At 38.3% G+C, this 27461-nt stretch overlaps 1 long non-coding RNA gene across 5 annotated transcripts in view; it reads left to right on the forward strand.

Annotated features, from left to right (window-relative positions):
- The window catches only part of LOC110360754 (uncharacterized), a 222512-nt gene that overhangs the window by 54861 nt on the left and 140190 nt on the right, over nt 1-27461 (forward strand). For all 5 annotated transcript variants that reach the window (XR_010470407.1, XR_010470408.1, XR_010470406.1 and 2 more), the window contains 2 exons: nt 1216-1285; nt 1608-1661. This is a non-coding gene — a long non-coding RNA (uncharacterized LOC110360754). The remainder of the gene's footprint in view (nt 1-1215; nt 1286-1607; nt 1662-27461) is intronic.

Below are 27461 nucleotides of genomic sequence, written 5' to 3' on the forward strand. Positions count from 1 at the left end.
ACTCTTACGGTATAAGGCTGTGAAATAACACCCTGGAATTAGCTTCATAAACAAGAATTTATCCATGTCTTTATCTGACAAGTGTGTTTATCTTGAATAAGAGCTTTAAGGTCTATCTAATTAGCATTTTGTTAAGTATCATTTCTCTTGTTTTGAACCTGAACTGTTTTGAGGAATTTTACTTAGAACTATCCAGAGCTTCATAACACTCATAGAGCTTCAGAAACACCCATCTGCAGAGCTTGCAAAATGTGGAGGGAGAGACAAAGAACTGATGTTCCAGTTCATGATAAAGAAGGAGCTTAAGGGTATGGGGTACTTGTAGTCCTTATTTCAGTAGCTGTGCTCCACCAAGCTCCTAGTGTGTTGGTCTGAGCCAAATGACAAACAGTAGCCAGTGTATTTTCCTGTTTTACAAACCAAGAATGAGGGCTTGAGCTGCAAGCTCTCACTTATCTAGGGGCAGCAGCAATGATTGCCTTTGTAGCTATGTTTTGATTAGACCTTCTAGAAGCTCTTCGAGCTTTATTTGAATTACTGCTTTTTATTTATTTCTCTATGTAAAGTTTCTTTAAGATTAAAGAAAAGGCCTTTAGAAAAGACATTCTCTGCAAGGGGTGTTGCTGATGAGTTCACTCCTAGCTGAAGGTATGGACAGCTGAGCTAAGCTAATGGCTCTCAGCTGCCAATAGGGGTGATCATACTCCCTCCCCAGTGACAATTCATTGACAACTCTTCTCTGAACCAGTTCAACTTGCTCTACTGGTAGGATGCGGTTTCTTTTTTCCTCTAGGCACATGAGTTTTCTACTGCTTGGTAATGGCCAGTAGGTCCAATGGGTGCCTGAAATGTTGCAAGAGAAGTGGCAGCAGCACATAATTCAGGGAGGGGCAGGTGTCAGGTAATGGGGGAACAGCATGAAAAGTTGTCTGGGAAGCCATCGGTTTATAGTAGGAGCACACTGAGTCCTGAACTGGCCTACCAAATGTAGCACAGAGCTGACTTAAAGCTCTTTTACTCGTTTCTTTACTCAGCCTCCTCTGTAGAGACAGAGTATAAGAGAATCAATTGTATGAAGTTATTTTGCAATCTTAGTCAGGGCTGATTAAGGAAACACATCTGCTTGTTTAACCTCTTATTTTGCAAAGGAGAGACCAAACTTGCTTCACACCCTCCTCCTCATAAAAAAAAGCCCACTTTTATTCTCTTCCATAGATCAGAGCTTTGGCCACAGGGGTGTGACAGGGGCTTCAGGTTGTACATCCCTTGGGTCACAGAAGCAACAGTAAGTATTTTGGGCTTTTTTTTTTTTTTAGAGCTGGAATCCACAGTGGCTGTTTTGTTTCATCTTCATACAGCTCTATTTTATTTTATTTTTTTTTCCTGATTTCCAGTGCACATTATTGGGCTTTACTGGTATGACCTCCTTTCACATTAATGGAAATCACAAAATTGAACCTGAATCCTTGGAAGTGCCCATAGAAATTGCTTTTCTTATTGCATCCTATAAGAAACAGAGCAATATCGCCTTTTATCTGACCTAGGGACTGGCTCTTGGCACAGAAATGTTGTCTTATTTTCCTTCTCTGCCTCCCTTTTTCTTGCAGATATTTGAGAGAAATCATGACTTTGAAATAAATAGATAAATTTGAACTCTCCAGGTCAGTCATTTTATGTTTGTCTTCAGTGCACTTGACTGAACAAGTAAAGAATGTAAAATCAAAACAAGAAATCCAGTATTATCTATATATCCTATTACATTTTTCATCATAGCAAAAGCTGTCACAACTGATGGGAGTTCATTGGAAGATACAATACTGACTGCGTTTCTCCTCTTTGTTACTGTATGCTTTCTCAGTGGTACACAAACATCTTGATAGAAATGGTGCAAAACATATTTTGCCAAATGGAAGCTTTAAGAGTGGAGTCCTTTATTTTCCTCAAGGTCAGAAGGTCACAGAACCATTCTGAGTATCATCCAGACATTAAACAGAGAAGAATCTAATTAAAGAAATTGTCTATTTTCTATCTTATAGTTCACAGTACTCATATCCCCGCTAAAGATAACCAGAGATGTCTGCAAAATACGAGAAGACGATATTGTTGAAGCAGGGTTTATATAATTGCGAACCACACAATTTAGAAACAGGAAAGTACTACACCTAGATCTTGCCAAGGTTGAATTTTCCAATTGGATTGTTTTCCTCAGGGAACATACTATAAACATTTCTGAAATGTATACTGTGCTACTATAAACCACATATTGTATCCATTTTCTTCTCTAATCAAACTGCTTTTAGTTACCTGTGTTCTAGGAAATTTATTTGATTTTCTAAACTATGTTAATTTAATTGTAAACAAGTGTTTTTCTCCTTGATTATTACACCTTAAAATCAAGCACTTATCTTAATGTTCTCTGTTAATTTGAATCTTTTGTGATCTTTCTTTTTGTTTGCCTGTAGTTCAGAGTCTTTACATCATGCATGGTAATGAATGTCTAAGGACTTTGCTCACTGCTTGTGAGTCAGGAGTAAAGGGCAGGCAAGGATGATATCATAGTCAGGGCCATACAGGCCAACTGACCACAAAGACTGAACAGATGGGGCTCTCCATAAAGAGACAGGAGCAGCTTCATGTTCACAAGCCCTTGTCCTGTTGGGAGACTTCAACCAACCTGTTATCTGTTGGAGGGACAACAAGACAACAAAGCCGGGAAGAAACGATCCAGGAGGTTCCTGGAATGTGTTGATGATAACTTCTTTCTCCAAGTGATAGAGGAGCCAACAAGGAGAGGTGCTATGCTGTACCTTGTTCTCACTAACAAGGAGGGGCTGGTGAGCAATGTGAAGCTCAAGGGCAGCCTTGGATGCAGTGACCATGAAACGATGGAGTTCAAGACCTGTAGGGCAGTGAGGAGGGAGCACAGCAAGCTCACTACCCTGGACTTCAGGGTAGACTTTGGCCTCTTCAGGGATCTGCTTGGTAGAGTACCATGAAAGCCCTGGAGGGAAGAGGGGCTCAGGAAAGCTGCTTAATATTTAAGGGTCACCTCCTCCAAGCTCACGAGTGATGCATTCCAACAAACAAAATGTCAGGCAAAAACTCCAGGAGACCTGCATGGATGAACAAGAGGATCCTGGACAAACTCAGACACAAAAAGAAAGCCTACAGGAGGTAGAAGCAAGGATGTGTAGCCTGGGAGGAATATAGAAACATTGTCTGAGCAGCCAAGGGTCAGGTTAGGAAAGCTACAGCCCTCATAGATTTACATCTGGCCAGGGACATCAAGGACAATGAGAAAAGCTCCTGTAGGTACACTGGTGATAAAAGGAAGACTTGGGAAAATGTGGTCCCTCTCTGGAAGCAAACAGGAGACCTGGTTACCTGGAATATAGAGAGGGCTGAGATACTCAAGGACTTTTTTTTCCTCAGCCTTCACCAGCAAGTGCTTTAGCCACACTGCCTAATTCACATAAAGCAAAGGCAGGGACTGTGAAAATGAAGAACTACTCACTGTAGCAGAAGATCAGGTTCAAGATTATCTAAGGAACCTGAAGATTCAGAGGTCTGCGGGACCTGAATAGATGCGTCTGCGGGTCCTGAGGGAACTGGCGGATGAAGTTGCGAAGCCACTATCCATTGTATTTGAGAAGTGGTGGCAGTCTGGTGAAGTTCCCACTGACTGAAAAAGTGGGAATATAACTCCCATTTTTAAAAAGGGAAAAAGTGAAGACTTGGGGAAAGACAGGCCAGTCAGTCTGACAAATTTGATGGCCTTCTATGATGGGTTTACATTGTTGGTGGATAAGTGAAGAGCAACTGATGTAATCTACCTGGAATTGTGTAATGCATTTGACACTGTCCTGCATGACATCCTTGTCTCTAAGTTGGAGAGACATGGATTTGATGGATGGACTCAGTCAATAAGTAATTGGCTGGATATTTGCACTCAAAGATTTGCAGTCAACAGGTCAATGTCCAACTGGAGACAAATGACAAATGACAAGTGGCATTCTTCAGGGGTCAGTATTGGGACTGGTGTTGCTTAACATCTTTGTGGGAGGCATGGACAATGAGATTGAGTGCACCCCCAGCAAGTTTGCCAATGACATCAGGCTGTGTGGTGCAATCAACACACTGGAGGGAAGAGTTGCAATCCAGAGAGATCTTGAAAGGCTTGAGAGGTGGGCCCATGTGAACCTCATGAAGTTCAACAAGGCCAAGTGCAAGGACCTGAACATGGGCCAGGGCAATACAAGCACAAAGAGAAGCCCTGAGGAGAAAGACTTGGGAGTGATGATTGATGAGAAGCCTAACATGATCCAGCAATGTGTGCACTTGCAGCCCAGAAATCCAACTGTATCCTGGGCTGCATCAAAAGAAGCATAACTTCTTTTGATAGAGGGAGGTAGAGGCAGGTGATTCTCCCCCACTAATCCAGTCTTTTGAGACTCTGCCTGGAGTACTGCATTCAGTTCTGAGGCCCCTAACATAAGAAGACCATGAACCTATCGGAACAAGTCCAGAGGAGGGCCACGAAAATGATCAGAGGGTTGGACAACCTCTCCTACGAAGACAGGCTTAGAGCATTGGGGTTTTTTAGTCTGGAGGAGAAAAGGCTCTGGCGACACTTTATAGCAGCCTTCCAGTACCTAAAGGGGACCTACAAGAAAGCTGGAGAGGAACTTTTTATAAGGGCATGTAGTGATAGGACAAGGAGTAATGACTTTAAACTGAAAGAGGGTAGATTTAGATTACAAATTCTTCACCACAAAACTGGTGAGACACTGGAACAGGCTGCTTAGAGAAGCTGTGGATGCCCCATCCCTGGAAGTGTTCAAGGCCAGTTTGGATGAGGCTTTGAACAACCTGATCTAATGTAAGGTGTACCTGCCCACAGCAGAGGGGATTGAAATTATATGATCTTTAAGATGCCTTTCAACCCAAACCATTCTATGGTTAACTGTCCAATTTGGTTCTCTCTGACTGATGCATCCCTGATGAAGAATGAAAACAGAAGCTTTTCCCAACTAGGTTAGAACTCTGTTTCAAGAAGTAACATTGAACATAAGTTCAAGAGGGTATCAGGAGTTATTCTGGGTGATGGAGGAAGGAAAAATAATGGTTTAAGAGCAGGATACCTTTGTCTACCAGTAATAATGTATTCTTCTCTTACTAGCTGGCTTGATTGCATCATCTTCTTGGGCAGTTTTTATTGCTAGCTATTAAAAAGGCTCTGCTTCCCTTTGATTCTGATGTACAATGTCTTTTAGATAGCAGTCTACACTTGCATTTCCTTCCTCATTATATTGAGTTCTAAATGTGTATAAATTACTGTCAATACTATTTCTCCCCACCATTTATTTTCCTTTCACTATACAAATAGTTTTGCTTTGAATTTCATTTCCCAGTGACATTTTTCTTGGGTATCTCCTCAGTACATTTCCAGTTCCCTTCATATTCATATCTCTATTGTCTCATATGGTTACATCAGCGTTCTATCTAGCACCAACTAAATACATGAAATTAAGGTGGTAGTTTTACACCTGTCAGATAACTGAATTAGCTCTGCTTATAAACAAGAAATCCACTTAGAAAGCCATTGGATTCTGATTTCATAAATGACATGTTTTGATCGCAGTTTGTCAGTCAGTTTCCAAGGCTGATATGTCAAACAGGTTAAACTGCACTTTTTTTCCTTTAAACAAAATGAGCATTAATGCTTTTTTATTTTCTAGTGCCTTGTCTTACCACTTTTCCTTTCCTTTTAAGGAAAAGAAAGTGATTTGTGATCTACTGTTGTAATTTTTTTTTTTTTTTTTTTTTAATATATATATCTAGGAGTTGTTTACACCTGAAAAAAAATGGTAATATCGGTTTTGGGACAAACTCTGGGGTTTCAGGGATATTGTGAGAATGGGTCAGTGTGCTTTTCACATGCAGTGAGAGAGCTCAAAAATAACCATCCCACTGGCATGTGAAAACCCCCAGGAGTTTCTCAGCAGGCAGACACCTGGACTCTCTCAACTTCACAGGCAACCTGGGGGCTGTTTAGCACATCAGAAAAGATACCGCTCATGTTACCTGTGACAGAGGGAGGCAATACTAGTACCACAAACTAGAATCTGTTTTTATATAGTTAGTGTTCATGTGTCTCAATGCTGGCAAAGCTTTCCTAGCTGGTAGTGTGATGACACTGAGTAGGCTGAGATAGTTTTAGTATTTGCAAATCCGGCTTATTTTATAAACACATGAGGGAAAGAATGGATGTAGATGAAGGTCTAATGATGAACTATACATGCAGTAGTTCGATTTGTATGCTAAACTAAATTAAATTATATTTATTATTCCCCTCTAAGTTATGTTTGTCATGGAAATAAAACCACAATTTTCTTGATGTCTCTAGTTATCTTACAAATAAGACATTAGAGCTAAAATAGAAGGAAGAAGGAGAAAGTTGCAAAACATTGTATACAAGTAAATGAACAGCTGTTTTGCAAACAGAGAATGCTGCAGATTCCCATCATTAGTTCTGCATTCTCTTGTAGAATGAATTTTTCACAATTGCCTCGACCTAATGATACAGCCATCAATATGAATCTCCTGGTGATTAGTTTATAGCTTGATTTATTGATACTGTGGACTGTTTTGGCAGAATAGCATATCGCAGGCAGGACAGATTTGATAATATCCAAAAAGCTGGATTTAGTGAGGTAGCATGATGTCTTTACAAACTGACATTTAAAGAAAGTACAACAGTTGTTTTGCTTCATTGTTTAGCTGGATGTTGCATGGTGAATACTGTATATATGCTGAATAGTTCGTTCAGATGTTTTAGTAAATTCACTTTGTTCACTCAAAAAAGACATCATAATCCCCAGAGATGCAAAATTATCATGGTTATTATTTGCAGTGTATTGGTCATCCAGTTCTATTAGTTTTTGCTTTCATTTTGCTATTGATGAACCTTTCAATCCTTTGCATGGTGAAGAGGCTAACATACTACATTATGCCAGAAAAATGCGATTGACTTTCATTTACGGCTGGCCTTAAGACCTTACTAAAGCTGATGGCAATACAAAATTAATGAGGAATAAGAGACCTGGAGACAACGGAAGTTACTCTTACTATGCTAGGAACTATAATTTTTAAAATGGCCTAAAATGCCAATAACTTAGACATTGCCCACACTCAAGATGTTGTTTCCTGAAAGGCAAAGGAAGAACAGGAACCCAGACTCACAAACAACACCATGGTATTTGAATGACTCAGAAAAGCAAGGTAGAAAACCATGAATGTTGGTCAAAAAGCCAGAGAAAATGCAAAGCATGAGACTATGTCTCAAGTCTTACTCCTCTCCAGACATCAGAAACTTTTCTGCTTCCAGATATGGAGATTAAAAGACTTCTCAAGACAGATACACGTTGGCATTTCTTTTGAAGGAATGGAGCACGACTTCCTTCTTTCCATCAAGACAGTGGCAGACAAAGAACAGTTCTGCCAACCAACACGTTTTCTCTAATGAACTACAGTTAGTGAAGAATGGAGGAGTGTAGGGCTCTGTAGTCCAGCAATTAGGACCTTTATCTTTTGGGGAGTGAGGGGAATCTTGTCTTTTAGTCCTGTTTTCACAACTGTTTATGGATTTGAGGTTCAATGGTTCTTCTCAAAAGAACCTGGAGATTGTCCTGTAAGTGAAACCAGGTCTGGATGGTCTGGATTTCCTTATCCTGTGTTGGTGTTCCAGTTGATCTGGGACCCATAAGAACATGGATTTTGGTTAATCTTTTTTTTTTTTTTTTTTTTTTTTTTTTTCCCCCTAAGAAATGGAAGGTGGGCAGGACATGAAAACCAAATTTTACCATTCCTGGATAAGTAAGTGAATGACCAAGATATTATCTACAGCTCAGGCACCATTTAATATAAATAAACCAATAAAGTATTTTCTGAAATGCTCGTTTTCTGGCCATTCCGATGACAGCAGAATTTCCACGTCTGACTATGAAAATGTGAGGGTACTGGTGCACTTCTCCTCACCCTGTTTCTAGAGAAGATACCAGGGTGTATATTCAAAGATGCACCTATGGTTCACTGGGGTATGTACCATTCTGTGTGCAACACATTTTTCCGTGTACTGCCACCTTGTTAGACATGATGTTTTTATTTGCTTCATTTTGTTCAGTCACTTGCTCTACCTGCATCATTTAACTCAGTCTGATTCCTCTAGAACTTCTAAAGACTTTTTGATGATGGGATGACACTTAGAACTACCTTGTAAGGTATATTTAAATACTTTGCTGACTCCAGAGCTTGGCCCCTTTATTTCTATGTACACTAGATTAACCATTTCTCCACAGTCTGTTTACGTAATAATACTACTGGTAACCACACTACTCTAATTACCTAAGTTCCTCAAGAGTTTCAGTGTTGCTTATTTTTAAAAATGTGTGCTTTTGCGATGAAAGAAAACATCAACAGTGAGCAAGATGTTTTAAGCTGATACAGTCATTATTGTTACAACTTTTCTCAGGGCTTAATATCAAATAAAAGCATCTGAGCTGCAAAAAGTAAAAACTAACAAGTAGGTCAGCACACAACCAGAAAACACACATCTCAAAATAAGATTTTGTTAGTTCAATCAGGCTCAGATGGATTCAAAGAGTGAAATTGCCCGGCTCAAATGTTTCTTCTGCTTCTGAAACACACAGATTCTAAATGGCAAAACACGACTTTTTCTCATTCCTTTGACAGATATTTTTCTCCATAGCTATAACGTCTCGAGTAGGAATTTCAGTCCAGGTCAACATTCATACCTGCTGACTGCTTGTCTTCTTCACACACACACAAAATTGCCCACCTGCAAAACAATTATTTCCTAACATATTATTGATATAGGGTTTTAATGGATTGATTTTTTTCTGTCAATTGAGCTAGCTTAGCTCATTAGAGACTTGTTATACCTTTCCAACCTTTCATTTACTAGCACAATCTAAAGTATCTTAGCATTTGACATGAGGTTAATTTTTTTGTAATTCATTCAACTACTTTTTCTCTAGTTCTCCACCCTTTTTAAACAGATAATTTATCTGTCTTACGTTCCTCTGGGGCAAAATTAATCCTTCATTTGTCTTTGTTGATACATTTGGGAACAAGCTACATAATGTGCTTCTAATGGTAGGTGATACAGATTTCTACAATTGGGAAATATTTTTATTTTTGTATGCCCAAAATGTGAGCAAAAGGAGTCTTTCTTATTCCTGTGTAAGTCAGCATAGACTTGCACAAATAAATGACTTCTAAGTTTTAATAAACAAGCAAAATAAAGAAATCAGATTGCCCAGGGGAAAAAAGACAAAGCCCAGACAATATAATATCAGAAATATACATCCAGAAACAGAAATTTCCAGGCCCTGCAAACGAAAAACTTGAGAGCATGCAAGAAGAAGCTCTTCAGCCATTTCTTTGCTTGCATGCTTCCTTATTATTTGTCATTGCTGATTTACTTTTTCTAGAGCCTGTCAGGTTCTGACATCCCTTTTGCAGTGGTACAAATAGTAGAGTGTATTTACACCTGAAGATCAAAAGGCTTTAATCAGCATTATCCAAATGTTCTTGAGTTTCACAACTGACTTTCTTAGTTTATTCATACTAAATTTTGTTTCTGCTAACCAGCTAATCAAACTTAACCTTGTTGATGTAGCAAGCAAAACACCAACAGTAATTAATCGGGCTCCGTTGGTCTTCTGTTCTGATTGAACTCACAGCTGATAAGAGGAAACTTTATACTTGGGAACACCAGTTTCTTTGACAAAGGCAAGGGGGCTCAGCTGCAAAAGCTTGTACTATCTCTTACTGGAGTGGATCCATGAAGTTTACTCTTTATTGTGGAATTTCAGAGACAGTATATTAATGCTCTGCAATGTCTTCTTCTTGCTCTATGTAACATTCCCCTTATTTATACTAGGGGCTTGTTTTACATTGCTTTTGTGGCATTATGCTCAATGTGATCTCATTATTTACCATTCCTTTGTATCATATCTGTACCATAGATCTCTACAACTGTGCTGTATAACTGTAACTTACAGTTCATTTAATGGTACCTGACTTTGTATTTTAGGAGTTCAGAAGTGCATGTTGTTCAGGATCCTGTCTTAATAGGGTATACAATCTGGCTAGTTTGAGCATTACCAGCTATAGTGTTCTCAGTGTTATTAGTTTTACAGTGAGCTTTGGCATCGTTTGCAGAATTCATCTACTGTTGTCTTTTCATATTTTCTTTAGAAAAAACAGTGAGTACAATTGGGTTTTAATATAAGTTTTAATTAAATACTCTTATCTGTGTTTTGGTGGTTTTTGTTTGTTCAATAAGACCAGTGTGTTGTTTAGCATAGAGAATGAATGGTGTTCACCATTCATGACCAGCTATTTAATTTTTCACTTTTATCTTCTTCATTCAGTATTTGACCTTATATTTCATTTATTTAAAGTTATAAGAACAAGCACTGAAGCTGGAATTATTAATTTCCTCATGGACTTTACTTCAGTACTCAGTATAGTGTGTCATGCTTTTCTCAGTGCTTCTGAGGCATTTATTTAAATACATTTCTAAAAACTTCTCTGAGGTACAATGTTATGAATATTCCTGTTTTAGTGAGAAGGAACTGAGATACACAGAAATTAAGACCCCATTTTCACAAGAAGCTGACCTGATGCACTTTTTTTTTTTCTTTATTTTTACTTGTGAGGCCCTTTCATGACTCAATTCATTTTGTTATGTAGAAAATTATTTTTTTTATTCCCCCTAGGTAAACTTCCTGCTATATTAGAGTGTTGTATAGACTCATGGAGTGGCTTCAGGAGGATAAGTGATAGTGAGAGTGGGGTATTCTACCTGTCAAGAAAGGAGGGCAGTTAGATTTGTTTTTCTGTATCTCTTCCAGCATCATTACAAGAATAAATACAGCATGGAAGGACCTGTGTTTAAAGCCGTCACTGGGTTTAAAGGCCAGTTGTTTCCACAAGCTGTTGCTACATGTTTTAACAATTGAGTGCACATAGGCATATGGTGATGTTTAAACATCTTGATACCTCATGTAGTCTGCACGTTGTTATGTACCTGTCTGCATTTTTGTGTTTTGAATTAATTTTCTGAATTTTCACATTTCAAACTTTCAAATGGTGATTCCGTATTAATGATTTTTTTCTTCATAGGCTTCTGCAGCAGTTGAGGATAACAAGATGAACAGGGAACAGTACATGTACTAAGGAGCACAATGGACTCTTCATTACCATGCAGGACATATATTAGAGTGAAGAAAGACTTATTTTCAGCTTTTTGAATTTTGTCTAGTTACCAGATAAGAGATCTGATTTCAGCTATCTCATCCAAAAGTCCCAAGAACAGAAGTGTTTAACACAGGACAGGTGCTTGTTGCTAAATAGAGAGAATGAGGCAATGTTTGGCCTGAGATACTGCCAAGAGAGAAAATGGTGATCAATTCCTCAGCTCTCCCTGTGATGTATTCTCGTTATAACTTGCTCTTGTTATGTCATCTGAAGAGAATTGTTTACTTAGTTGTAAACAAGTAAATAAAATGCTAATTATTTTTTATCAGCTTAGTGTCTTTGCTTGCTGATAACCCATTTGCTGAAGCATGGAAGAATATCTTACTGTCCTTTTGACTCTTGATCTGCATGACATCAGTATCTGACCTGGTACTGATGTTGACTTGGCTGATGTTGAGGTACGGACATGTAAGCAAACAGTGGCTTTAGGCCCCCCAAACCCTGTGACAAATACAGAAGAGTCTTGAGTGTTTCTAGAATCTACATCTACTCATATCGTTTTTTCTTCTGGCTTATGTCAGTGATGAAGGGGTGAAGCTGAGTCTCCTGTGACAGCAAGATTGCTTTGAGGACCACTGTTTACTTCTGTTCCCATCAGGTGGGAGAACTAGTTCAGATGTCTCTTGTGTAAGACTGAGCACAGTAATATGGCTAATACAATTTCCAAGGCTATCTAAGGAGCCATGCTGTGCTGTTGAAAGTGCCTGATTTGAACAGCCTAATCTTCTGTCTTTCAAAACACAGCAACTTTTCACGGTGAGTTCACAAAATCAGTCAGCAGCGTGCTCTGTGGATGACTTCTTTAACATAGTCAGCTGTGAATAACATAATTGTGTGAAGAGAGCATCGTTAATTAGCACTAGTGAAAAGTGAAATTGCCACTAATGAAAGGTGAAATCAGCTTAAATAATTTGGTCAGCACCGCCCTGGATCTTTTTAGCAGATGCTAGAATGTGATCTACTTCTTCAGAGGGCACAAAGTTATAGGAGCTGTACATTAATTCTTCTAGTTTATCTATATTCACTTTTACACTTACAAAGGAACAGGAACTTTACAGACGGAAGCTTTTTCTGTGATCCTCATGTATTCTTACAATGTACTTATTCTCTGAGTGAGAGAGGGTCCTTTGGAGAAAAATAGCCTGCAATCATAATGAAAGCCATATTTGTTATTGTCCCTATCCTGCTGAGGTAGGTAGATTTTATCCTGAGTGCTTGGTTTATTGCATCTCATTTTACACAATGAAAGAGGACAGTTTCTAAGGGAGTTGCCAACCAACCGGAAAATCTCTATAAAAGATCCTGGACAACCCAATAGATTTCTATACACTGGAAGTCTGGTTATTTATTTTCTACATGAATAAAATTTAATGAAAGTGAAAATGTTTTAGATAATATCTGTCATATTTAAATGGTTGTAAGGCCTAGCTTTATATGAAAAAGGATTGCACTGCTTCAAAAAAGCTGTTGTTAACTGCTCTCAAATGCTTAAGGGGAACTTTTTAGCTTTGTGCAAATGGTAAATACAATTTTTGGCAGCTTCTGTTTCATTAGCATTTGGGAAACAAAAGTAATGTAGCAAGACTTCTAAACCATGTAGCAGGTAAATTTGTTTAATTCATGACACAAAAATAGCATAAATGTGGTTGCTCCCCCCAAGTCCTTTCTCTTCTTGTTGTATTCTTTTTTAGGCTGAGTTTCCCAGCACAGTGTTTGAGAATACCGTCAGAGTTGCCTCTATTGTTCCCAATGCAAGAAATTACTTTTCCTCTGTTAAGTGCAATTTGACTAACTAATGACAGGAAATGGAACAGAGATCTTCCATTAAGTCCCTACAGTTATATGTCCTCCTTAGTCATGAAGGATCCTTTTAACCCATGGTGTCTGTAATGCTTTTTACGTGGTAGGGATCTCAACAGAAAATTTTGTAGTAGTCATGCACAACAGAGTTTTAAGATGACAATGTCATGTAGGATGAGAATAGTATAGGTTATTTGTTGTCAAAATAATATGAACAAGATGGAGATATTTATTTGGTACCCATTGGAAGCAAAAAAAATAATAGAATCATAGAATGTCCTCATCTGGAAGGGACCCACAAGGATCATCGAGTCCAACACCTGTTCCTGCATGTGACAACCCCACAGTTCACACCATGTGTCTGAGGGTGTTGTCCAGTCTCTTCTTGAACACTGTCAGGCTAGGAGCCCTGACTGCCTCCCTGGGGAGCCTGTTCCAGTGCTCCACCACCCTCTGGGGGAAGAACCTTTTCCTAATTTCCAACATAAACCTCCCCTGGCACATCTTCCTGTCATTCCCTCTGTCACTAAAGAGAAGAGTTTGGCATCTACCCTTCCTCCTCCCTTTGTGAGGAAGCTGTAGACTACAATGAGGTCTCCTCTTAGTCTCCTCTTCTCCAAGCTGAACAAACCAAGTGACTTCAGCCACTCCTTATACGGCTTCCTCTACAAACCCTTCACCAACTTCATAGCCCTCTCCTGGACACCCTCTAGCGGCTTAATATCTTTCTTTATAGTGTATTGCCCAGAACTGCCCACAGTGCTCCAGGTGAGGCTGCACCAGTGCAGAGCAGAGCGGGACACAGCAGAACTCCTTTGAAGAGCTGGCAATGCTGTGCTTGATGCACTCCAAGACACGGTTGACACTCTTGGCTGCCGAGGCACACCGTTGGCTCATGTTGCTTGCTTGCCAGATCTCTCTCCGCAGAGCTGCTCTCCAGCATCTCGTCCCCCAGTCTGTATGTACAGCCAGGGTTGCTGTGTCCCAAGTGCAAAATCCTGCACTTGCTTCATGTGGTTGGTGATTGCCCAGTTCTCCAGTTTTTTCAGATCCCTCTGCAGGGCTGCTTTGCCCTCGAGAGTGTTAACAGCTCCCCCCAGTTTTGTGTCATCCGCAAACTTGCTAAGCAATCCCTCAAGTCCTGTGTCCAAGTAATTAATGAAGACATTGAAGTGTGCTGGCCCTAGGATTGATCCTTGTGGAAATCCTCTAGTGACTGGTTGCCAGCCCAACTTTACCCCATTTATTGGAACCCTTTGAGTCCGGTCCATCAGTCAATTGCTCACCCAATGCATTGTCTGTTTACCCAGCTGCATGCTGGATATCTTGTCCATGAGGATACTGTGAGAGACAGTATCAAAGGCTTTACTGAAATCCAAAAAGATCACATTGACAGGATTCCATTGGTCAACTGGATGGGTAACCTTGTCGTAGAAGGAAATTAAGATGGTCAGGCAAGACTTTCCCCACATTAACCTGTGCTGGCTGGGACCAACGACTATGTTGCCATTCGGATGTTTCTCAATAACTCCTAGAACAGTCTTCTCCATGATTTTGCCAGGGACAGAAGGGAGGCTGACAGGTCTGTAGTTGCTGGGTCATCACTGTTGCCCTTCTTGTAGGTTGGGACAGTGTTTGCCAGCTTCCAGTCTTCTGGGACCTCTCCAGATTTCCAAGAGCATTGGAAAATCACAGAGAGAGGTCTCACTAGGATGTCATCCAGCTCTTTAAGCACCCTAGGATGAATCACATCAGGCCCCATTGACTTGTAGGATGTAGCTGGAATAGCAGATCCTGTACAAGTTCCAGATTGACTGGGAGTTTATTGTTCTTTCGGCCATGGTTTTCCAGCCCAGGGTTATGTGGGCCCTGAAGTCCATCATCGGTGTTGAACATGGAGGTGAAGAAAGTATTAAATGTCTCAGCTTTGTCTATGTCCCTGTTAATGAGGTGACAAAAAATTGGGCAAAAATTTGGCTATTGGCTTGTGAAGGACCTTGTCATTTTCTCTTAAGCTCACCTACTTGTACTCATACTGAGTAATCACTCCTCTCTGTGAACTTGTGGACAGCCAGGAACTCCTTATTGAGGGTCACTGTGCAACCATAGTGCGCTTCTCATACCTATGTCTTGGGCTGCTGGACTCGCCAGCACATCAGCCATCCTTGCTTAAAGTCTCCAAGATTTTACCAAGGGTTATTAAGTTTTGGTGTGAATGGATCTCCAGTATATGCAATGCAACAGATGCCTGCTGGTTTTATAGTTAGAGACTTACTGCAGATAGAGGAGAAATTAATTGCGTGCTTAAATAAGGAAAAATGAAGACATTCCTCTTTTCAAGCCTCTTTGGAAATTTTGTAATTTTACATTCTCCTTAATATTCTCTAATATTCTCTGGAATGCATGTTTATTAATAGTCTTTTTTAATGTCTACTTTTTATTTCTAGTGTTAGTCATACACCTGCTTTCATAGAGGAGAATTTAATGCTGTAAATTGTTGTCTCTGTTAAAGGAGAACCTGGGAAATAATGTCTCTTTCAGTAGCATGCTGATTTGGCATAATATTTTTTTCTTTTAACTTAGGTTTCACTGATTTTTTTTCTCCCATGCCTTTATAATAAAGTGCTGTCTAATGAAAGATGAACTTCTGTGGCTTTGTTTTTATATCACTTTTTTTTTTCTTTCCTTCACAGCTTATGTTAGCACCAGATATGGCTTAGATTCTTTCCACAGGAGGTAGAAAAGATTGATCTAGTGGCAGTTTCCACAAAATGCTCACCTTCTTTTCTTTTAACTTAAAATAGTTCACATGCATGGTACAATATACACATGCATATGCTCAGCTTTCTGTTGAGATCATCACCAGCTAGAAGTTACCAGAGCCAGCACCGACTGAAAGGATACATGATGACCAGAGAGGACGTTCAGGTATTATTTATTGATTTGTTTTGTGCATATACATATTTACCAAATTTATCCACACACAAGGTTGTTACCCACTCGCCACCCCCAGTATGTATCCTTATATGTTCTTCTAGAGTATGCAAAAGCCTTTCAGTAGTACAACTTCTATCTGTCATACGTTGTTCACTCTTTTCTTAATTTTTCATGGAAGGAAAGCTTTATTTGTAGTATGTTTCATTTTCCTACAGCTCCTTTGGAAAACAAATACCTTGCTGTGCCTGTCAGGGAAGGCACATCAAAGAAGAAACTTTGCACTTAAAGGACAGTGAAGTTTGCAGAAGTTCTTAGTTCTTTTCAGATTTCATTCCAGAGGTTTGAGTCTGTCTTGGTGAAAGCTCAAAAATACAAAAATTATCTAGCTTTGTGGTAGAAAATTACCTTAACTCTATCCCAGCCTGAAATTAGGACACCAGCGTGTCATACTTTGCAACGTCTGCCAAATGGACTGGATTAAATATCTAGGTTTCCATTTATTTTTTCACTATCACTAGGCATTCTCTACAGCTATTAGACATGTTTTCGATTCTCAGCTCAAATTTAAAAGTACTTATCTTTTGTTCTTTCTGCTTAGTTTGTAAGCCAGCAAAATATTAATGGATAAGAAATTTTCTGAAAATTAATTATTGCAATTATTCCAAAAAACCCCGCCACTAGCCTAATGCATGAAACTTAAAATAACTGTTGGCAATCCAGGGTGGATCTGAAAAGTAGTAATCAAATTCTCCTGTGCATAAGTCTTTCAACAGATATGTATATTGAAAGATAATGATCTAAAAAAGCACTTTTAACTCTACTTAACCTCCTTTACTACAAAGGATACAGGCTTTAGTTTTGCACAACGTGTGCTCAGAATTAAACATCATATGTTTGGGTTCCTTGTTCAGAGAAAATAAATTTCAATATGTATTTAAGTATAATGAGAGGTTTAATGAGAGGCAAAATATCATCAGTTCAGTGGTAACTGGGCTATACTTCAGTAGTCAGTGGTCACTGCAAGTTCAGAAAGGTGTCTTTCATACGGCTATCAGTTGCCAGCTTTTGCTTTCTCCTTGTTTTCTACTTCCTTTTTACTTACTGATATGTGTTGGTGCATTAATTATATTGTTGGTAAAGTAGCAGCATGACTGCTTGGAGACTCCTATTTCTAGGCTTTTTACTAAGGAAAATAATGGCATTAATTGATCTGGTGCTGTTTTACAGTGAAAAAACTTATCTTTTCATGAGTTGCATAGATTTTGGGGGGTAGAGATGAAGGGCTGTTGGTTTTTTTTATTTCTTCTAGCTATTCCAGAGAATGGATGCTGGTCTCTTCTCCAGTGGAAACCTGTAGAGCAGGGGTGTCAAACTCGTTTTCACTGAGGGAGTAGTTACATTTATACACCCTTAAAATTACAGCTGACCCTTTGAAGGCAACCGCGAGGCTGATGTGTCCCCCGGTGAAAATGAGTTTGACACCCCTGCTCTAGAGGAACTTTCACTAGGGTATTAATGCAGCTATATAACCTATAAGGACTGATATACAAACACAAAGTAAGCATTCTCAGTAATAACGCTATTTTTTTCCCAATCTTACATCTCGTATTTTAGTTTTGTATTTCCTCCTCTATTTATATGACTTTCAGTTAAGCTTACGTTTCCCCATTCTTCCTTGTTTGCAAACTTATAGTTTTTTGATATTTATTTATTTATCTTTAACAAAGGCAAAGTGTGCTGGACCATAATTAAAAGAGCATTTTTTTTTGCTACCTCCTCTGATATGTGCATGGCTTTGACAAGTAGGACAGAAAACCTTCTGAATTGCCATGGCATTTAAAATTATGAAGCACAGAATGAATCATTTTCAGCAGCCTTGACGAAGTGGGAGATGTTCTGATTCGAACTGAAACCATCCACCTACTTCTGTTCATTGCATTGATGTTACTCTGTTCTCTACTCTGAATTTGGAGAGCTACTTATCCACCCACATGGTTCATCTACAGAAACCATTCTGAAAGTTTTGTTCCTTATCCTATAATCTTTGATACTTTCTACCCATTTTGTGCCATAGACTAATTTAGAATTGTTTTAATGAAGTAATTTATGTTAAATCATATCAATATATGCTTTTGCTTGAAGCTGTAAAATTATAGAAATTCAGATTTGAGTAAGTCCCCACTGGAAAATAATGATTTTATATAATTTCATGTCAGAGATGATAATTTTGTTTTCAATAGCCATTTTCCAATCTCAATTATTTGACAAAGTGTTTTTTGACTAGATTTTTATTATTAAAGTGTTTTAATTAATTTTAGAAACAAATAGTTAATTGTCTTTAATCTTCTTTTCTCCAGGATCTTTCTTCCCATTTTGTAAAGGCAATGAAATGAATTATTAAAGATTTCAAAACAGAAGAATAAGAAATGTCCTATATAGAAACAAGTGTGAAATCTCCTGTACGTGACCTTTTTTTGTATTGACTTTGTGGTGAGCATCTGTAGATCTCTCTCATAACATTTTTCCTGCTCCCTCTTCATTTTTAAAACAAGTTTCCGCTTGGAGGGAATTGGAGCCTATAACATGTTCACACACTCTTACTTGCAAGAAGTCTGGTAGTTGTAGTCATCGTAGCTGACAGCTGCTGGGAATTACATGTGTTACTCATCTCTCCTGTACTCTGAGGCTGTCTCTATGCTGCTGTCCCTGCTGTCCATCCACCTAATGCATCCATTCTCCTGGGCCAGCTCATTCTACCTGGAGCTGGTTCATCACAGCAGACAGTCCAACGTGTTGTAAACCCACTCCCCCACTGTAAAAAGCTAAGTAATCTGCCCTAATAGTCAGTGAGGAAGCTTATCCTGAACTCCCTGCTGCAGTGACTATATTACTTATATTCCTTATTTTCCTTTATTTCTGCATAAACACTATCAGAGCAGTTATTGAAGTGCAGACAGTCCTCAGCATTGTATGTGATGGAAGTTAACAGCCTCTGGCACAATTTAGCCATTGATGTCCTATGTATATTTTTAGCAGAGAGCCCCTTGAACATCAGCTTTCCCAGGTGCCTGGGCTGGAGGATGTATTTTACTCAGATGGACACAGATCTTTTAATACACTTATACTATTTCAGCACTTTCATGCAACGTGAAAGGGTGAAAGTATGGATGACTATATACTCTGTGCATTCTGATTCACTGGTACTTCAGAGAGAAAATGTACCTAGATGAGTTCCCCCCGAGGCATCTAAATAAGCAGTTTGACAAAGAAAGTTCTGGACTGCTGAGCACATCTAGAAGATAAGTGCATAAAGTGTTAAACCTATCTCACCACTGCCTTTAATCTGTCTTACATATGTGCCAAAGTCTTCCCTCTTTGCCTATTAATGCTTTCATAATTCAGGGTTGTAATTCACCTGGGGGTTGCTGGTGCTCTGTTAACATTTAATTGTTCTGATTACTTAATTATCTGCTCTGGTGAAGTGGTAAAGCCTTGACATTTCACATTTTCCCTAGGAATATGCATCCATGGGATATATCAATCTCTGTATTTGGTAAATACAGGGAAAAATAATTCAGTTAATGCAGTCTTTCAGTGGTGATGTGTACATTGTTACTGATTCCTTATATTGTTCTACTGTGTCTCATGTTTTCTTAGCCTGCAGATGTTTGTGAGAGTTTTCCTCTTTAAAATGAATCTATTTAGTTTTAAATTTGCTAGTGAAACTGGAAGGCTAAAAAGGATATGTTAAGGGATATTTTTGCAGGCTAATCCAATTAAACTGTAAAAGTCCCTTTACAGCGAGTTCCTTTGAATGACAGGTAAGAAGCATGGCCTTATCAAGAAAGAAAGCTATCTTGTATACAGACTATTAATTTGATGTTCAGAGATCATAGCAGTTGCTGGTGAGTGACACTTCAGGAAGAGCTGTAATAAATTATATGATTAAATATTTGTGTTTCAAAAATATGGAAAAAAAATCTGCTATAAGTAAGTTTGTATTTGCACATTCTGGATTTCCATTGCAGAAGCAAGAAAAGCAAATTTCTCTCAGGTTAAACTTTTCTGTAGTAAATGTTTTTGTGGTAAAGAAAAACAAGAGTGATGACTATCCTAAACACTATTTACTGTTAAGAATTATTTCTTAAATTTATCTTTTGTTTTTCTGTTGCTGTCTGAGAATGGGAAAGAAAAAGTTCAATGTTTGCTTGAATATTTTTGATAGTTAGGGGATGCCAGCTGTTAAATGGAAGGTACTAGACAAAAATGCTTTCCTTTGGCTTTAGAAATTAAAATTACTCTTGAAAAGCTATAGAAGACTTTGTGTTAGAAAGAAAAAGTCAGGTAGAAGACAGTACGGTTCTACTAATAGTAGTAAAGTAGTGCCTGTGCACTCACTGTAATGGGGCAAGTACCACTTATTTTATTTCAGTGGAGGCAAAGGAAGATCATTTTATATCATTAAGAAGATTTACTTAGATGATATGATTATGTGGATAGTGTGCAAAAGGCATTGCTTTATAAGAAGAAAAATAATGTATAAGTTCTGTTTAGTTCCTTGGAGAATTTCAGTGGTTGTAGTTGTAACTAGCAGCAATTGTGAAACCAAGTCAATAAGCTCATGAAGAGCTATGTCCCTCTCTCCTCTTTCTCTCTCCCTGCTCCCCTCTCTCTGTATATAAATAGGCAGTGGGCCTGTTGTAATGCTAATCATACAGTTTTGCCTCATGTAAGCACTCTGTGTCATCAGAAAGAGACAAATAATTACTTTACCGATGACCAGTGTATAGGAATAAAGCTATAGGAGTAGTAAGAAACCTTATTGTGAAGGCTTAGTGTAGAAAATCTGCTAATTATCTGGACAAGAGAAATCATATACAAAGATAATAGGTAATACCAGACATGAAACTGGAAAATATGAAATCATTCAGCATTCATGAATGCTGTTGTGATTTAGGCCTAAGGAGCATGTTATTTGATGTCAGTCTTTATTTTCTGCCTTTCACTAAGCAGGTGTGCTTTCTTGACAAAGCTCTTGACTGGGTCTGGTAAATGTCTAAGCCACAGAGAGATTTGCTTAGGGTCCTCAGAAAGTTACTTATACAGTCTATGCCATATTTTTCTCATTGTATTAGAGTATTATGTATTTATGTGTAAATTATCTTCTAATGATAGTATTTACAGATGAAAAGTCTATATTAAGATGTAGATATTCTTATTTCCACAGTGTACTACATTTTAAAGAGCTGTTTTTTTTTTTTTTTTTTTTTAATTAAGCTATTTCAAATTCTACAGGCTAGTTAGGTTCCTGATGTAAAGCTGAGGTTTGTTGTGAGACACAGAGAGGATAAAAAGTTACTTTTACTGTTCATACTTCTAGGATGGTGAACCTAGAAATGCTATTGAGCTCTCAGATCTATGAGAGTTTGATCGCAATGAAGTATTACTGGACACCAGCCCCTATCTTCTCTATGCTTTTATTTGTGTGGGGAAAAGGCTCATGCCTCCTTCCCAGCTTCTATATGCCACTTAAAGTAGACATGGCTGAAGCATGTGCTTTTGTGACACAGTCAAGCTGATGAGACTCTTTGTGAGATCTGAAGGAGGTGGCCTTACCTTACTGCTCTCCTACTACAGCCATTGTGCAAACACAGATTCTTGTCTGATACCATAAATAAGTCAGTTCAGGGAGTTACACCAGCATAATACTATTAATGTTTTTTGTACACTTATTTTTTTATTCTGGTTTATCTTCTCAAATTGGCTTATCCTTGGAATCTATTACAAACTATATCTTGACAAGAAAATTGCAGAGAAAAGCAGTGAACTCCGTTTCTACATTCATGTTCTAGCAAGATCTGTAAAGGAAAATGGTAATAATAAAAAAGAACAAAGAAGATAGTGAGCACTGTTATATATATATTAAAAAAAAAGAAAAAATAAAGCTTGCACATTATTTTGTGTGTATCTTGTCCTTCAAAGTGAAACCTATGTAAGGATATATTTTTAAATAACCAAGGGTAAAATTGTATATTAGGAAAAATGCTATTTAGGGTGTAGTAGGCCATGTACAAGTTTTAGAAGGCATTTTTCCAACACAGTTATTTAGTAAGGTGCGTTTTCCTTTGAGCTTCTTTAATGTAGTCTTCTCATTTTGCGTCTGGAAATGGCTTACAAGGATCCAGAGCTATTGATTCTTCCTAATGTTCTGTTGCAGTAGGTAAACTGAGTAATATGAACCCATGGATCTGCATCTGATGAAGCAATGGCCTTAATGACACTAACAGCAGCATTCTGTTCCTTGCATCCTTCCCGTCTGCCAGGGGTGGGAGAGGAGGAGATGGCCTGTCACAGCTGGGTTTCTGCAAAAGAAGAGACTGAGAGGAAAATAGTAGGCTTCCTACACAACCTGATCCATTTTCTCAGGCTTTCTACTCCCACACCTCCTGGTGTATTCTTATTAGGAGCTGTCTGCATATTTCCATTATCTGTCTAATTCCTTAGGGAGTCCTATTAAGATGCATGGATCATGCAAGGGCAGAAATTAGTAATTCTCTAAAAATAAGGTGAGTGCTAGAGGGAAGGATCCTTCTCATATAATGTATACTGGGTAAACTCAAGCTACTGCATTGCAAAATACTTTTTTGAAATAATCAGAAATAGTTTTCTCTGAGCCTAGCAACACTATACTCCCTGAGAGGATGTTGGCACAATCCACAGATTTTTTCTTCTTCTTTTTTGAAGATTGCTAAAGTCCTTGATCCCTACTTACAGTTTAATAGACTTCATCCTTTCCCTTGCCTCAACTTTGTTTTGTCGTTTACATTAATAATAATTAGCTGAGTTTTCTTGCAATTCAGGGTGTTTCAAAAAGACGGACCCAATTTCAAAGATACAGTGATTTCAAATTGTGTCCATCTTTTTGAAACACTCTGTATTTTGCATTATCAGACTATCCAACCAAAAATGTTGTTTGATATTAGGATTAACTTCAGAAAAAAAAAAAAATGCTGTGGCGTGTGGAGATGTGTGAATTATTGCCAATGGTATTTTTTTTTCTCTTGTGCTGAGGGCAGTAATGATTCATTTCACTGTTGATTAAAAGTTCATTTTATACATCTCTATAAGACATTTTTATATAAACTGCCAGGATTCAATGTAACATTTTGGTTATAGTTGTGATTTAAAAGTTTGGTTTACAATTTATGAAGTGTGCCAGCCTTCAGTTGCATGTACTCAACAAGGCCACCCTAGCAAATGGGTCAAAGGGAAATTCCAGTTTTGGGTACCATTTATTGCCAGCTACTCAAAGGAGGTGATTGTCCTGCTCTACCCTGTGCTGGTGCTGCCTGACCTGGAGCACTGTGTGCAGTTTCGGGCAACACACTATGAAGAAAGACATTAAGCTTCTGGAGAGTGTCCAGAAGAAGGCTATGAAGTTGGTGAAGGGTTTGGAGAGGAAGCCATATGAGGAGTGGCTAAAGTCACTTGGATTGTTCAGCTTGGAGAAGAGGAGACTAAGAGGAGACCTCATTGTCGTCTACAGCTTCCTCACAAGGGGAGGAGGAAGGGTAGACGCCAAACTCATCTTTAGTGACCAATGACAGAACCTGAGGGAATGGCAGGAAGATGTGCCAGGGGAGGTTTATGTTGGAAATTAGGAAAGGGTTCTTCATCCAGAGGGTGGTGGAGCACTGTAACAGGCTCCCCAGGCAGGTGTCATGGCCCCAAGCCTGACAGTTTTCAAGAAGAGACTGGACAACACCCTCAGACACATGGTGTGAACTGTGGGGTTGTCATATGCAGGGACGGGAGTTGGACTTGATGATCCTTGTGGGTCCCTTCCAACTCAGCAGATTCTGTCATTCTATGAGCTGTTGTAAGGCATAAGGGGTTTTCGATATTGTTAAAAAAAAACCCAGCATCTTCTTCCTCTGTTTCTGATACTCCATCAGACTAATTATATCAATTTGACTTTGTAGCTTCTAAGAATGCTTAGAAGAATTTAATTTCCATATCTCCTATTTATTTTGAAGTTATATTGTCACTGCTAGATATTTCTTACATTAGTTTCAGTCACAGAACCTAATTTTAGTGAAGAACATGTGGTTCTCATAGTGAATAATTACACTTTTCTACCCAACATTTTAATTTTTTGTTGTTGTTTTGAGAGTTGTTCTTTTTCTTTATAAAGAATAGGAAAGCAGATTCTTATTTTTCCTTTAGACAGATGCCCTTCTCTGTTCCATTTTACTAGATTGTCTCTGCTAAATTTCTTTGACTCGTCCAAATTAAAGATCTTAATATGGCATTGAAAGCAAGGAGGTGTGAGGAGGAATTAAAGGATTGTTAGCATACAGCAAGTCACTGGAACTGAGGATACTTTGCAGTCATTTCCTTGATTGTCCCTTTGGGAAAGAATTGTATCTCTTTGTTTACCTGAAATGCTCTTAGCTCAGACCTGTTAGGATTTAGTGGATATTGAAAACAACAATGTGTGGATGCCAGATATATGCTAGAATGATAAGAATGTCTGCATTTTGCCATGGGAAGTGGAATTGCATCTCAGTCCTGTGCACAACAAGCTATTTATCATGCTCAGAGAACAGCAGTAGGTAACAAGCTTGAAACCCTTGCAGCTAGGAGACTGTTTCTATTTCTCTGAACATTATTTATTCACAAAATAAATGATTCTCACTGTCATGTCATGTTGCACTGAGGTTTACTGTGGAGTGCTTCATTCATTTTGTGTTATATCTTGTTGCATTTAATCCAGGGTAATGGTTGTATAAAAATCTGGTATGTCAAATAAAATTATATAGGTCTGAACTCTTTAGTTTCTGTTTCCTTAGCCAGTTTAATATGGTTTCATATTTGTTATGGAATTGCTGGCCCTTTTAGCAGAAAGATCCAAAGTGATCTGGGATCCAGTGATTTTTTTTTTTTTTTTTCCAATTTTCATCTTTTTCTTAAAGGCTCCTAAAGAGATCAGCTACATCGAGTGTAGGTAGGGGAGGAGGTCTGGGTGTGTTCTGGCCAGCCAAGTACGTGATGATTATTGGAAGCTGTTCTGACTTGAAGGGATTGTGATTTAAAATACCTGTGAGAAACTCTGAAACAAGGTATGCCTTTCAGGCAAAAGTTCTCAAGATTCAAGTCCTACTGCAGGGTTATTTGGGTCTTGAAGAATATCCTACGTTAGGCATGTACTATTTCAGTGAACCTCTCAGTAAGGTTTTCTAATTTCCAGTCTAAACCTCTTATGACAAAGCTTTGAACATTTCCTGCACATCCTCAGGAAGCTGTAGAGAAAAATAAGGTCACCCCTCAGCCTCCTTTTCTCCAAAATAGAGAAGCCCAAAGTCCTTCAGCTGCTCCTCACAGAATGTTCCTTCCAGCCCTTTCACCAGCTTTGTTACCCTCCTCTGGACACATCCAAGGACATTTTCATTCTTCTTAAACTGTGGGGACCAGAACTGCACACAGTGCTCAAGGTGAGGCTGCACCAACACTGAATACAACAGGATCATTACCTCTTTTGACCAGCTGGTTATACTGTGTTTGATGCACCCCAGGATGCGGTTTGCCTTCTTGGCTGCCTGGGCACACTGCTGACTGATATTGGGCTGCTGCTGACCAGTTACCAGAGTGCTTTCTTCCAAATATCCAGCCACTTCTTTTGAAGTTCTCTTTTGCTTCTTACTTTGGTATTCCATAAACAGAGCGTTGTTAGATGTCTAAAATATAGGGTTCTACCTCTACTATTTCCTGAAAAAAAGCCAAGAAAAATGCCTTGCTATGTATTGTTATCATTTTATGGAAACTGGCTACTTCACAGCTCTGATTTGCTGAATGTAGAAACTTCTTGTTTTTCTTTTAGTACTGCATTTTCAAAATAAAATCCCTGTTCCATGGTGGATTATATCAGATAATAATGCTGTGACCAAAGCTTATGGGAAATCATGTATGGGTGTTGGGCATGAACATGAATAATACAAGTGACTTAAAATTGGTGTAGCATGTGCCAACACGACTGTCTTAATTGCCCTCTACAGAATTATCTTCATATTCTTATAGGTGTTTTTCATATAATAATTTTTTGGGTGTTTCTAAGTTGTACAAGAGAAGAAATAACATATCTTAGATACGTTTCAAGGCAACACTGTCAAAAGGCAGGGAAATTTTAAAGAAGTCCAACCAACTTTGTTGGTTTATCTCGTTCAGAAACACAAGGTTTATGGTTTCTGGAAGGAGTATAATTCTGATGAAAACTATTTATCTCATTATTTTTAAATGTGAAAGCCATCTAGTTAATCTTAATGAAGAAGTTAAGTCCTCTTTTCCTATATGGATTTACAGTGGCTAATGTGTTCTGAATAAGTGCTTGTGGAAACTGCTAGAGGGGTTTCTAGTACAAGCTGAAAATAGTTTCTATTATCTTTTGTGTTACCAAAGAACTGGCTTTGCATTAGGCAAATTCTTAGTTATTTTTAGTAGTAGTGCACATTCAGTAATAACACATTTAGTGCATGTTTTCATTAGTAATTTGCCTGCAGGAAACTCCAGTCACGTCAGTTGTTAGAATTAAATCTTACTGTGTTTCCATCTACGGAATTAGCTATAGCTGTACTAATAGAGTATTATCTTCTACCAACTTTTTAATGGAGGCACTAGTAGCTCTATGTGAAGTGAGTAAAAGAAAGAATAAATTGGGCCATTTTTTTTCCTCACATAGTTCTCTTGGCCAGCTCTAGAGACTGGAAGATTTATTAGTCAGTACAAAATTTGGTTCTGGCAAGTCAAGAAAATTGCCATGGTTTTTGATTTATTCTTAGTTTATGTGATTATTTTAATAATTCTTTTAATAATTGATTTATTTCAGTAGGGATTTCGGTCAAAACTCTAAAGTGTTTTTCTTGAAGCAGCTGCTTTTTACAGTGTTAGATAACTTTTTGTGAACATGTAAAGGTTCGTTTTTTTTTTTTTTCTCTTTTTAAAGGTATGTTTTGTACTCTAGTAACCTCATTCTTTCCATCCAGCTCTATCTTTTCTTGACAACTGCAGGAATGATGTTCCAGGAATGAAGAAAAATAGAAATTTAGTTGGAATTTGACAAGAATGGACCAAGCAACAGCAAAAATAATTTACTTCCTTTTGACATAAATGTGTCAAATATTGAAAAGTATTTGACTGCTGCCAAAGCTAGACTGGTATTAAAAACATTATATTAAGTTACACTTTCAAGAGGAAGTTCAAGTGAACTTTTATTCTGGGTTTGTCTAAATAGTATTATGTTTTCTTTCTGAGTCTTTTATTAATGAATTATTTTACACTATTTTTACAGTTGGTTGCAATTTTTTATTAGAAAACAGTTTTCT

The sequence above is a fragment of the Columba livia genome, chromosome 2, assembly GCF_036013475.1.
Source record: "Columba livia isolate bColLiv1 breed racing homer chromosome 2, bColLiv1.pat.W.v2, whole genome shotgun sequence".
NCBI lineage: Eukaryota > Metazoa > Chordata > Aves > Columbiformes > Columbidae > Columba > Columba livia.